We start from the raw sequence: 12,253 nt of genomic DNA on the forward strand, positions 1-12,253 counted from the left end.
CAAGAATGCTGGGGAAGCATTTTGACCATCTTGTGAATGAGTTTGTAGAGATCTAAGTGATAAAGTTGCAACAACTAAATAGAGATTCAAGAATGCTGGGGAAGCATTTTGACCATCTTGTGAATGAGTTTGTAGAGATCTAAGTGATAAAGTTGCAACAACTAAATAGAGATTCAATGGAGGACATCTTGCATAGCAAGGCCGAGGTCTTGACCAGCCTCGGCTCGATTTAAATAGTGAGCTTCCGGTACTGTGGATGAGGGACAAGGAAGCGGCCTGAGAGTGAAGCGCTAGGTGACCTGCGAAGAAGGAGCCTAGAGGGTGCGGACCATACGGTGCTCGGGCTCTAGGTCACCGAAGATACCCACACGTGTGTCGAGGAAGAAAATGGACAAGGAATTAGAGTTGTTTTCTGAACTCGGGCATGGATCTGGTTTATTAGCCTTGCTGGTCCTCAACAGATGAGTCCATGGCTCTTTTATATGGATCTGTTGGTTGATCTTGCTAATCTTCAATGAAGAGTCCATCTGGATGTTCTGTATGTTCTTCTTGTAGAAGGGATCTTTATCCTAGAATTCTGTGAGGGTTGACAAGACTATAAGGAACCCCATAATCAATTGGATCTTAAGTTGAAAGAGATTATCCTCCAGCTGCGAGATGAGAACATCTCACGTTTTTTAAGTGGGGTAGGATGTAAGACTCCTCCCTTCAGCTTTTGAGGTGTAAGGTGTGAGAACCTCCTCTTCTAATTTTATAATCATTCCCCTCTCTAAAATGGAAGAAAGATCTTGTTTTACCCTGTTTTGACCTAGAGAGAGAAAATGTCTAGAGAGAGATAATTCAAAATTGAGATATCTTTGGATCTAAAAAATCTCCTAGTGTCTAAAATGGATTCCCCTGAAACATAAGTTCAAAATGAACTTTCCAATGTGCATTAGGAATTAATTGAAAATGGTATAAGGGACCTTAGCCTAAGGGTCTACATTTTCAAAAAAGTTTGGATTATGGTCCAATTAAGGTTCCAATGGGACAATTGGATTAATCCAAGTGTTGGGTTGAGATAAATCCAAAGAATAAAAGAAAATACCCAAAAATGAGTAAATGCTCACCTAAGATGAAGAGTTGATTGAGTATAAGGTTTATTAGTTAAAAATTAAGAGATATTACTGAAACAATGAGATATTTTGGAGAAATGATGCATTTTTAACACCCTGGTAAGGAAAGGGGGACCTTTGAGGTAGGTGCCTTTTTCACATGTGTGGAAGGGTTTTTTAATTCAAAACAATGTGATATTTTTATCTCTCCTCTCTCCTGGATCTAACTAAATCAAAAAGGGAGCCAAACTAGTCTAAATCATGTCCAAATTGAGTCAAACTGAACCTAGAAAATTCTAGAACCCAGTTGGACTTGGTTAGTGGCCTCCCTCACCTATAAATAGACCCTCATTCCTTTGTATTTTCATATTGGAGATATCCCATGCCAGTATTATATTAAAATAATCATATTTTCTATTATCCCCTAATTTTTCCTCTCTCTTGGGAGCTTGGAGCTTCTCTCTCTCTCCAACAACTCTTGAAGTTGTTCTTCTCCTCTTTGTGGACCAATTGATTGGTTGGGGGCTTCACTGCTATAAGAGAATCAAGCCAAACTTGGAGGTAAAATTAATTTATATAGTTTTTTCAAATTATCTCAATAACTTTCTTCTTCGCAACCCCTCTCAAGCTTGAGAAGCTTTCAAAATGCTAGCTTTTATGCAAATCAAGCTTTCCCTAAGATTCTTAATGTTTGATTAGCATTAAGTTAATCTTTATGCTTAATTGTAATACTTTTTTTAAGTAAATCTCTCTTTCTCTCTCCAAAAGAGTAAACATTTTTATGGCTAAATCTCTTGGAAAAGGATGCTTCTCAATGGTAATCTCTTAATTCAAATCTAAACTCTAGGCTCGATAAGCTAGAGGATAAGAATTGATATTTTCATGATTATGGATTAGTGAAAATAGTGGTTTATCCTTTTTTAGATTGTTTATAAGTAAATAAAGATTACTTTTATTCATTCTAAATGTGAAATGGATTATCCTTTTTAGATTGTTTATAAGTAAATAAAGATTACTTTTATTCATTCTAAATGAGAAATGGATTATCCTGATAATTTGGAGAAAGAGGAATGTTGAAATTAGCTTAATCTAGTGGGATAGTCATAGTTATGTTTATAATTATGATTTAAATTCATAGTTTGATTTTAAGCATAAAAGAGGAACTACTATCATATTTTCATTACAAGCTTTTATTCTTTTAGAAAAAATTGGAAATTATCAGTAATAGCAGCAAAGCTATGGCAAATTTTAATACATATCGTATTTTTATACATAATGCTAAAAGAGGACTTCCTACCATATTTTAGACATCCTATGCAAAAAGAATGATTTTCATCATATTCATGCGGAAAACAAAATTTATAATTATGCATAATTAATTGATTATGAGAAAAGAGTAATTTTTGGTAAATTTATTTTTTATGCAAAAAGAGGAATTTCCATGATATTCGAGATCCAAATAATTAAATGTTAAACGAGGAATTTTTGACATAATTCAAATTATGAGTATTTATCAAAAGTGAAATTTTGAGTATTATTATTTTTATTGGGAAATATGGGTAGAATTGATTTTTGTAAATCCCATGAATCTTTTATTTAAAAAGAAGAATATTGAATATATCTTACTTGAGAAATTTGAGAAAGAATGTGAAAATATCCATCGAGAAAACTTGGATAATTCTTATTCAGAAAAGGAAATCTGGAATCCATGGGAGGATCGAGGATCCAATGAGTTAGTTCTCATTAATGAAGCTTAAGGAATGAAAATACAATATATAAGTGCTCTTTCTGAGTTTTTTCTATTCAATTCTGATAAGGTTTATTTTCTCTTTTTAAACCTTCAACAACACTCTGATACGTAGATTCAATGGGATCGAGAAAAAGTATCTTTAACTAGGCCAAGCAATTGGCAGAAACTTAGAAAAGTCGGAGTGTATATCGAAAGTAGAAAATGGTACTAAAAGTGATGTGATAAGATATGATGTGGATCTGAATGAATGTAAATGAATGTGATGGGATGTAAATGGATGCGATGTGATTAGATGAGATGTGAATGTGATAAGAGGAGATGTGAATGTGATGTGAGGAGATATGAGTGGATGTAATGATATGTGGATGAGATATGATGTGATGTAAATGGATGTGGATGAGATATGATGTGATGTAAATGGATGTGGATGTGAATGTGATGAGATATGAATGAGATGTGATGATATGTGAATGGGTGTGATGTGATGTAAATGGATGAGAATGAGATGTGAAGTGATAGATGTGCATGTGAATGAATGGATGGATGTGGATAGATGTGAATGTGAATGAATGGATAGATGTGGATAGATGTGCATGTGAATGAATGGATGGATATAGATAGATGTGCATGTGAATCAATGGATGGATGTGGATAGATGTGAATGTGAATGGATGTGATGAGATGTGGATGTGAATATGAATGGATGTGATGAGATGTGGATGTGATGTACTGTGGATGGAGTGAATGAGATGTGATGTGGATAGATGTGGATGTGATGTAATGTGGATGGAATGAATGAGACGTGATGTGGATAGATGTGAATGTGATGTAATGTGGATGGAATGAATGTGATGTGATGTGGATGGATGTGAATAAGATGTGATAAGAAGAGGATGGATGAGATGAGATGTGAATGGGTGTGATGGAGGTGAGTGGAGGTGATGAGATGTGAGTGGATGTGATGAGATGTGAATGGGTGTGATGAGATGTGAGTGGGATGTGATGAGATGTGAATGGATGCGGTGAGATGTGAATGGATGTGAATGTGATGTGATGATATCTGAATGGATGTGGTGAGATGTGAATATGATGTGATGAGACGTGATATGGATCTGGTTAGATATGATGTGGATAGATGAGATGTGATGTGATGTGGATCTGGGTAGATGTGAATGAATGTGAAGTGATGTAGATAGATGTGAACATGACGTGATGATACGTGGATGTGATGTAGATCTAAATGAATGTAGATAGATGTGATGTGATATGAATGGATGAGATGTGATGTGGATATGTTGTGACATGGACACATGTGATGTAATGTGATGTGGACCTAGATAGATGTGAATGGATGTGATGTGATGTGGATGGATGTGACATGGTGTGATGAGGATAGATGTGATATGATGTGATTGGATAGATGTGATATGATGAGGATAGATGTGACATGGTGTGATGAGGATAGATGTGAGATGTAATATGATGTGATTGGATGAGAATGGATGAAGGACGATAGGAATACATATGACTGGATGTGGAATAAGCAATGTGAATTGATGTAGAAGAATGTGGAATAACGAGAAACGATGTGGAACAATGTGGAAAGATGAGAATTCGTTAGAAACCGTATTTATGAAACCTGTTTTTAAATAACTGTTTTATGTCAAGAATGCTGGGGAAGCATTTTGACCATCTTGTGAATGAGGTCGTAGAGATCTAAGTGATAAAGTTGCAACACAACTGACGGAGAGTCAATGGAGGACGTCTCGCATAGTAAGGTCGGTCGAGGTCTTGACCAGCCTCGATTGGATTTAAATGGTGAGCTTTTGATACGGTAGATGAAGGACCAAGGAAGCGGCTTATGAGTGAAGCACTAGGTGACCTGTGAAGGAGGCTAGAGGGTGCTGACCATACGGAACTCTGGCTCTGGGTTGCCGAAGATACCCACATGTGTGTCAGGGAAGAAAATAGAACAAGGAGTTAGAGTTGTTTTCTAAAGTCGAGCATGGATCTGGTTGCTTGGCCTTGCTGGTCCTCAACAAATGAGTCGATGGCTCTTTTATATGGATCTATTGGAGCATGTTTGGGTACGATGGTATGGGACCAAGAGACTTTAAAAATCTCCACACTGGGCGCTAATTACTAACCCAAAAATGCTCTGATCATGACCAAACTTTGCAAGCATGTGAGGGTGAGCCCCCCCCACATGCTTGCAAAGTTTGGTCCCCATCAAAGCATGTTTGGGTACGATGGTATGGGAAGAATCAAATTTTCCATGGCCTCTTAAGCACCAAGAGACTTGAAAAATCCGCAGTGGCGCTAATTACTAACCCAAATATACTTCGATGGTGACCAAACTTTGTAAGCATGTGGGGGTGGCCCCCCCCACATGCTTGCAAAGTTTGGTCCCCATTAGAGCGTGTTTGGGTACAATGGGAAAGACCCGGATTTTCCATGGCCTCTTAAGCACCAAGAGACTTGCAAAATCCACACCGGGCGCTAATTACTCACCCAAACATGCTCTTCTAATGACCAAACGTGGGGGTTTCCCCCCCCCCACATGCTTGCAAAGTTTGGTCCCCATCGGAGCATGTTTGGGTACGATTGTATGGGAAAGACTTGGATTTTCCATGGCCTCTTAAGCACCACGAGACTTGAAAAATCTGCACTGGGCGCTAATTCCTAACCCAAACATGCTATGATGGTTACAAAACTTTGCAAGCATGTGGGGGTGCCCCCCCACATGCTTGCAAAGTTTGGTCCCCACCATTGGAGTATGTTTGGGTACGATGGCATGGGGATTTTCAACAAACAATATGATAGCCAAAGTGTTAAAAAAAATAAAAAAACCATGGACATCAACTAAAATGTAATGATAATAATGGAAAAACTCATAATGATATAACATCAAATAAGTACATCAGAATGTGAGCTAACCCAACTACTTTGGGTTTAGCCACTAACTCAAAAGATCAAGGCATAATGAAAATGAGCTACCCTAACTAGTCTAAGGTTAGTCACTACCCAGAAATCTAAGTACAAAAGAGGACTTTCCACCTTATTCCAGACATCCTATGTAAAAAGAATGGGAAATAAATTTTTTGTAATTATGCATAATTAATTGATTATGAGAAAAGAGTAATTTTTGGTAAATTTATTTTTATGCAAAAAGAGGAATTCCCATGATATTCGAGATCCAAATAATTAAATGTTAAACGAGGAATTTTTGGCATAATTCAAATTATGAGTTTATCAAAAGTGGAATTTTGAGTTTTATTATTTTCATTGGAAAATATGGGTAGAATTGATTTTTGTAAATCCCATGAATCTTTTATTCAAAAAGAAGAATATTGAATATATCTTACTTGAGAAATTTGAGAAAGAATGTGAAAATATCCATCAAGAAAACTTGGATAGTTCTTATTTAGAAAAGGGAATCTGCAATCCTTGGGAAGATCGAGGATCCAATGAGTAAATGGAAGTTTAGAATTAGTTCTCATTAATGAAGCTTAAGAAATGAAAATACAATATATAAATGCTCTTTTTTGAGTTTTTACTATTCAATTCTGATAAGGTTTTTTTTCCCTTTTTAAACCTTCAACAACACTCTGATACTACGTAGAATCAATGGGATCGAGAAAAACTACCTTTCACTAGGCCAAGCAATTGGCAGAAACTTAGAAAAGTCCTATCAGTATCGAAAGTAGAAAACGGTACTAAAAGTGATGTGATAGGATGTGATATGGATCTGAATGAATGTGATGGGATGTGATTAAATGAATGTGATGGGATGTGATTAGATGAGATGTGAAGGTGATAAGAGGAGATGTGAATGTGATGTGAGAAGATGTGAATGTGATGTGAGGAGATATGAGTGGATGTGATGAGATGTGGATGAGATGTGAAGTGATGTAAATGGATGTGGATGTGAATGTGCATGTGATGTAAATGGATGTGGATGTGAATGTGATGAGATGTGGATGTGAATGTGAATGTGATGAGATATGAATGAGATGTGATGATATGTGAATGGGTGTGATGTGATATAAATGGATGAGAATGAGATGTGAAGTGATAGATGTGCATGCGAATGAATGGATGGATGTCGATAGATGTGAATGTGAATGAATGGATGGATGTGGATGAATGTGATGAGATGTGAATGGATGTGATGAGATATGGATAGTTGTGGATGTGATGTAATGTGGATGGAATGCATGAGATCTGGATGTGATGTAATGTGGATGGAATGAATGAGCTATGATGTGGATAGATGTGGATGTGATGTAATGTGTATGGAATGAATGTGATGTGATGTGGATGGATGTGAACAAGATGTGATAAGAAGAGGATGGATGTGACGAGATGTGAATGAATGTGGGATGTGAATGGGTGTGATGGATGTGATGAGATGTGAGTGGATGTGATGAGATGTGAATGGGTGTGATGAGATGTGAGTGGATGTGATGAGATGTGAATGGATGCGATGATATGTGAATGGATGTGAATGTGATGTGATGATATTTGAATGGATGTGGTGAGATGTGAATATGATGTGATGAGATGTGATGTGGATCTGGTTAGATATGAATGGATGAGATATGATGTGGATAGATGAGATGTGATGTGTGTGGATTTGGGTAGATGTGAATGGATGTGAAATGATGTAAATAGATGTGAACGTGATGTGATGATATGTGGATGTGATGTGGATCTGAACGAATGTAGATGGATGTGATGTGATATGAATGCATGAGATGTGATGTGGATATGTTGTGACGTGGATGGATGTGATGTAATGTGATGTAGACCTGGATAGATGTGAATGGATGAGATGTGATGTGGATGGATGTGACATGATGTGATGAGGATAGATGTGGATAGATGTAATGAGATGTAATATGATGTGATTAGATGAGAATGGATGAAGGACGATGGGAATACATATGACTGGATTCGGAATAAGCAATGTGAATTGATGTAAAAGAATGTGGAATAACGAGAAATGATGTGGAACAATGTGGAAAGATGAGAGTTCATTAGAAACGGTATTTATGAAACCTGTTTTTAAATGACTGTTTTATGTCAAGAATGTTGGGGAAGCACTTTGACCATCTTGTTAATGAGGTTGTAGAGATCTAAGTGATAAAGTTGCAACAACTGACGGAGATTCAATGGAGGACGTCTTGCGTAGCAAGGCTGAGGTCTTGACCAGCCTTGGTTTGATTTAAATGGTGAGCTTCCGGTACGGTGGATGAGGGACAAGGAAGCAGCCTATGAGTGAAGCGCTAGGTGACCTGCGAAGGAGCCTAGAGGGTGCCAGGGTGCTTAGGACACCCATTCGTATGTCGAGGAAGATATATATATGTATGATGATGAGAAACTTATTGTAATCTGTTTATTGGATCTCATTGTTGACCGGATGGTCTCATTGGAGAGTCCAGAGTGATAGTGTGTTGTGAGAAACAAGGATTGAATGGAAATTTTGAGTTGTGACATCTGTACCCAGTAATTGTTTGTCAATGGATTGTTTTATAAATTAAAGTTTTAAAGAGGAGTGTGTGCGTATCTGTTTTCTAAAGCTAAAGTTAAGAAAGGCATTTCAATTATGGGTGGGTGAGTACTTGTGTGGATCTACCGATTCTAGTGGTAGGGTGGCGGCTAACCCATGGGCCGGATGGGGTTACGCTGGAATCAGTGGAGTTTTAATAATCAAACTGAAAAATCTTAGGATTACGCTAGGATTCGAGTAGCTAGTTAAGTCCCTGATAAATTTCTCAATTGAGTGGATCAACTTCCTGATCTTGATTAGGAAAAAAGCGTTGAAATTACTCAGATGATCAAATTATATCAGTGATAGCTTCCTTCTATCTGGTTTATTCAGGTGAAGGATAGTTTAGATTTTGATCTCGTTAGAAAACTCGTTAAGAAAAATTCAAAAAGGTGGAATCGTCCCCGCTTTCCGAGCATGGGAAATTTTCATGGTTTTAGTTTTCGGAGTGACCACCAGCCTAGTCTTGTGCGTGGACATTCGTGTGCGAGGCCCCGAGTGAGAAACCCTGCCCCGCGCATGAGTGGGCTGCTTCCGTCTGTCAGCTCTTGGGAGCCGGTGCACGGACGGGGTCGAGGGATCTCACAGCTGGTATCAGAGCTTTGCTGTAAGCTAATAAAGATAAATAAATTCTTATCAAAAATTGATAATAAAAACTCAAAAAAAGCATTTTCATAATGTATTTTCATTCCGTAGGCTTCTTTAATGAAGAATTTTTAATCAAAGAAATTGTTTTTATAGATGGAAGTTCCTTATTTATCTGGTATTCTCGACCTCACCTAGTCTGAAGACATGACTGCGTTCACCTTCGAGCATCTCATTTCCTTCTCGAACAAGCCGAGCAAGACTCGCACGCCTTCGAGCATCTCATTTCTTCCGCTTGAACTCGAACAAGCCAAGCAAGACTCGCACGCCATTTTGAGGATTTATATTTTCCTAACCCAGTGGAGAGACTACAGCATAAGTGGTTTGTAGGGCAATATGTCCATGCCTCGTGCGATCGCCGTGCAATGTTGTGGCACAACCTCTCATTGGCTTTGATTCTGTTAAAGCTGGAAATGGTGCGTGGCGTCATTCTATATCATTCGACGCCTCGGAATTTTAGACTTTCATGCCAAGTCTATAGACTCCTTAATTGTTTTATTCCTAAGGAGAAAATAATAGCTCCCTTGTCAGTAAGTGAACGTTTGTATCAGGGCGTGGCTAGGACCCACTACTGTCATCTTATGTGACTCTCGAGGAGATTTTGAATTTTGGAGCCAAGCTGCTCTATGTACATATTGTAACTTTTATATAAATAAAGAAATGTTTTTCGGAGAAAAATTCCCTGTTGTATAAGTGATTGTTTATATGGACGATCTGATAAAGAAGAATCTGTTATCGAAATATGTCATAGATCTCCAATAAGATCATTGTCTTGTTTAAGAAATTGTAATGGTGATCTTAATCACCAAACAAAGTGTTCTTTGACACTAATGAAGCTAATCTCCATCAAAATTAGTGGTTGGGCACAAACCCTAAGTGCTAAACCATAAAATTTACCATCTTAATCTCCTTTTTATGCAACATCCTTAGCTTGATTAAGGGTTTGTTGCACTCTCATAAGCCTCTCTTTCTACTTAAGCCAAAATATCAAAATTTTTTGGTTTTTTCTTCTTCATAAATCAGCCCATTACTCTCTAGTAATCTCCTTCACAATACCCAATGTCAAAGGATAACACCCAAATTAAGAAGTTCTTAAGAGAGGGCTTCCACGCTTGGCAAGTCCTTGTCAAGTACAAGATGATGTCCAAAGGTTTTTGGCCATTCATCTCCGGCACTAAGGTTATTGATTGAACTAAGGCTGAAGATATTAAAGATGATGAGAGGGCACAATCCATCATCATGCTTCATCTTGATGAGGCTCTCATTCACCATGTGGACCAGCTTTCGATTGCAAAGGAGAAATGGGATGAGCTTGATAAGCTCTATGGAGCTCGTGGTAAGAATTCCAAGATCTCACTTAAAATTGAATTTTTTAGCTTAGAACTCAAAGAGGGAGACGGCATTGGAGCCTTCATCTCTCACTTGAAGGGCCTTATGGCTCAACTTGCATCAGTGAATGCGAGAATGGATGAAGATGATGCATGGTTGTTTTGCTAAAAGCAGTCAAGAAAGTGTACCCCAGCTTAGTCACCACCCTAAAGAACATACCTAATCCCACCCTTGAATGAGTCATTCAATCTTGTCTTGATGAATAAAAGAGGCCAAAGGAAGGAGCTGAATCTTCAAATGCAACAACTTCATCGAATATCGAACAAGCTTTGTCACATCAAGTGATCAAAGTAAGATGTGTCCATTGCAAAAAGGTACGTCATTTGGCAAATAATTGTTGGATCAAATATCCCAACAAAATAAAATGTAACAAATGTAAACAAACGGGACATATCACTTCTAAATGTCGTAACAAAGAGTCAGAGGGGCTAACTTTGTATCAGTCCTCTAACTCGACTCAGAAATTGTTCTAAATCTCAATGTAACCACACCTATATTCCTAACCTTGTACGCCTAATGTTATAAAGGCAACCTATGTCCAATACCACCTATTCCAATTTTCTTTCATAGTTGGTATTGAGGGGAGTATTAAGAGTCTAAGCTTTTGTAAAAGGGGAGGAGAAGGGTGTGTGTGTGAATGGACTTATGGTCCACTAGCTCACCTATTTAAAGGTGGAGCTAGAAGGCATTTTTTGTATGGAGCAAGAAGCCTAGTTGTATTTTGAGCAACTTAATAAGCAAGATATTTTCTTGTATTTTGTGAGTCTCTCTCCTCCACATAATGATCTAGCATGAACACCACAAAATTCTAATAATCCATTCACATCTCATCACATTCATCCACATCCATCCATTCATTCACATTCACATCCATCCATTCATCCACATCCATCCATTCATTCACATTCACATCTATCCACATCCATCCATTCATTCACATGCACATCTATCCACATCCATCCATCGATTCATTCATTCATTCATTCACATGCATATCTATCACTTCACATCTTATTCTCATCCATTTACATCACATCACACCCATTCACATATCATCCCATCTCATTCATATCTCATCACATTTACATTCACATCCACATCCATTTACACCACATCACATCTCATCCATATCTCATCACATCCACTCATATCTCCTCAGTAATAGTCTTAGAGTAGATAATGGATATAAGGGAAAGAAAAACATGCATCCAAATCTGTGATATGAAATAAAACTTGAATATGATTAGAAATAATTAGGGAAAGAGAAACATTCCTGAAAATATGTGATGGAGAACGAGAGTCGAGAACTTGAAGAGAATATCCACATAGAACTCTTAGAGTAGATAATGAATATAAGGGAAAGAAAAACATGTATCCAAATCTGTGATATAAAACAAAACTAGAACATGATTAGAAATAATTAGGGAAAGAGAAACATTCTTGGAAATATGTGATGGAGAACTGGAGTCAAGAACTTTAAGAGAAGATCCACGTAGAACTCAAAGAGAAGATCCAATTTGTATACATGAAGCCATGAAGTGTACGCAAGAGATAATCGATGCATCAATTGGTCACCATTGATAAAGTATTCTTCTATGTGATTAAAACTGTTGTAGTGCAAAATTTGACGAATCTGATGTGACAAACAATCTCAGAACGCCTTAAAACCCTCAAAATGACTCTTAGATCATTGAAATCCGATATCATATGAAACAGTTATGATTGTTTTAAGTTTTTGAAGAGTGCAAAATATTTTATGTACGTAGATTTTTTTGCGCGCACAACGGGAACGAGCGGCTCTGGTACCATGTTGAAGGAAGGAGA

The sequence above is a fragment of the Cibotium barometz genome, chromosome 32 (genome assembly GCF_041138505.1).
Source record: "Cibotium barometz isolate CiBa-2024 chromosome 32, ASM4113850v1, whole genome shotgun sequence".
NCBI classification, from domain to species: Eukaryota; Viridiplantae; Streptophyta; class Polypodiopsida; order Cyatheales; family Cibotiaceae; genus Cibotium; species Cibotium barometz.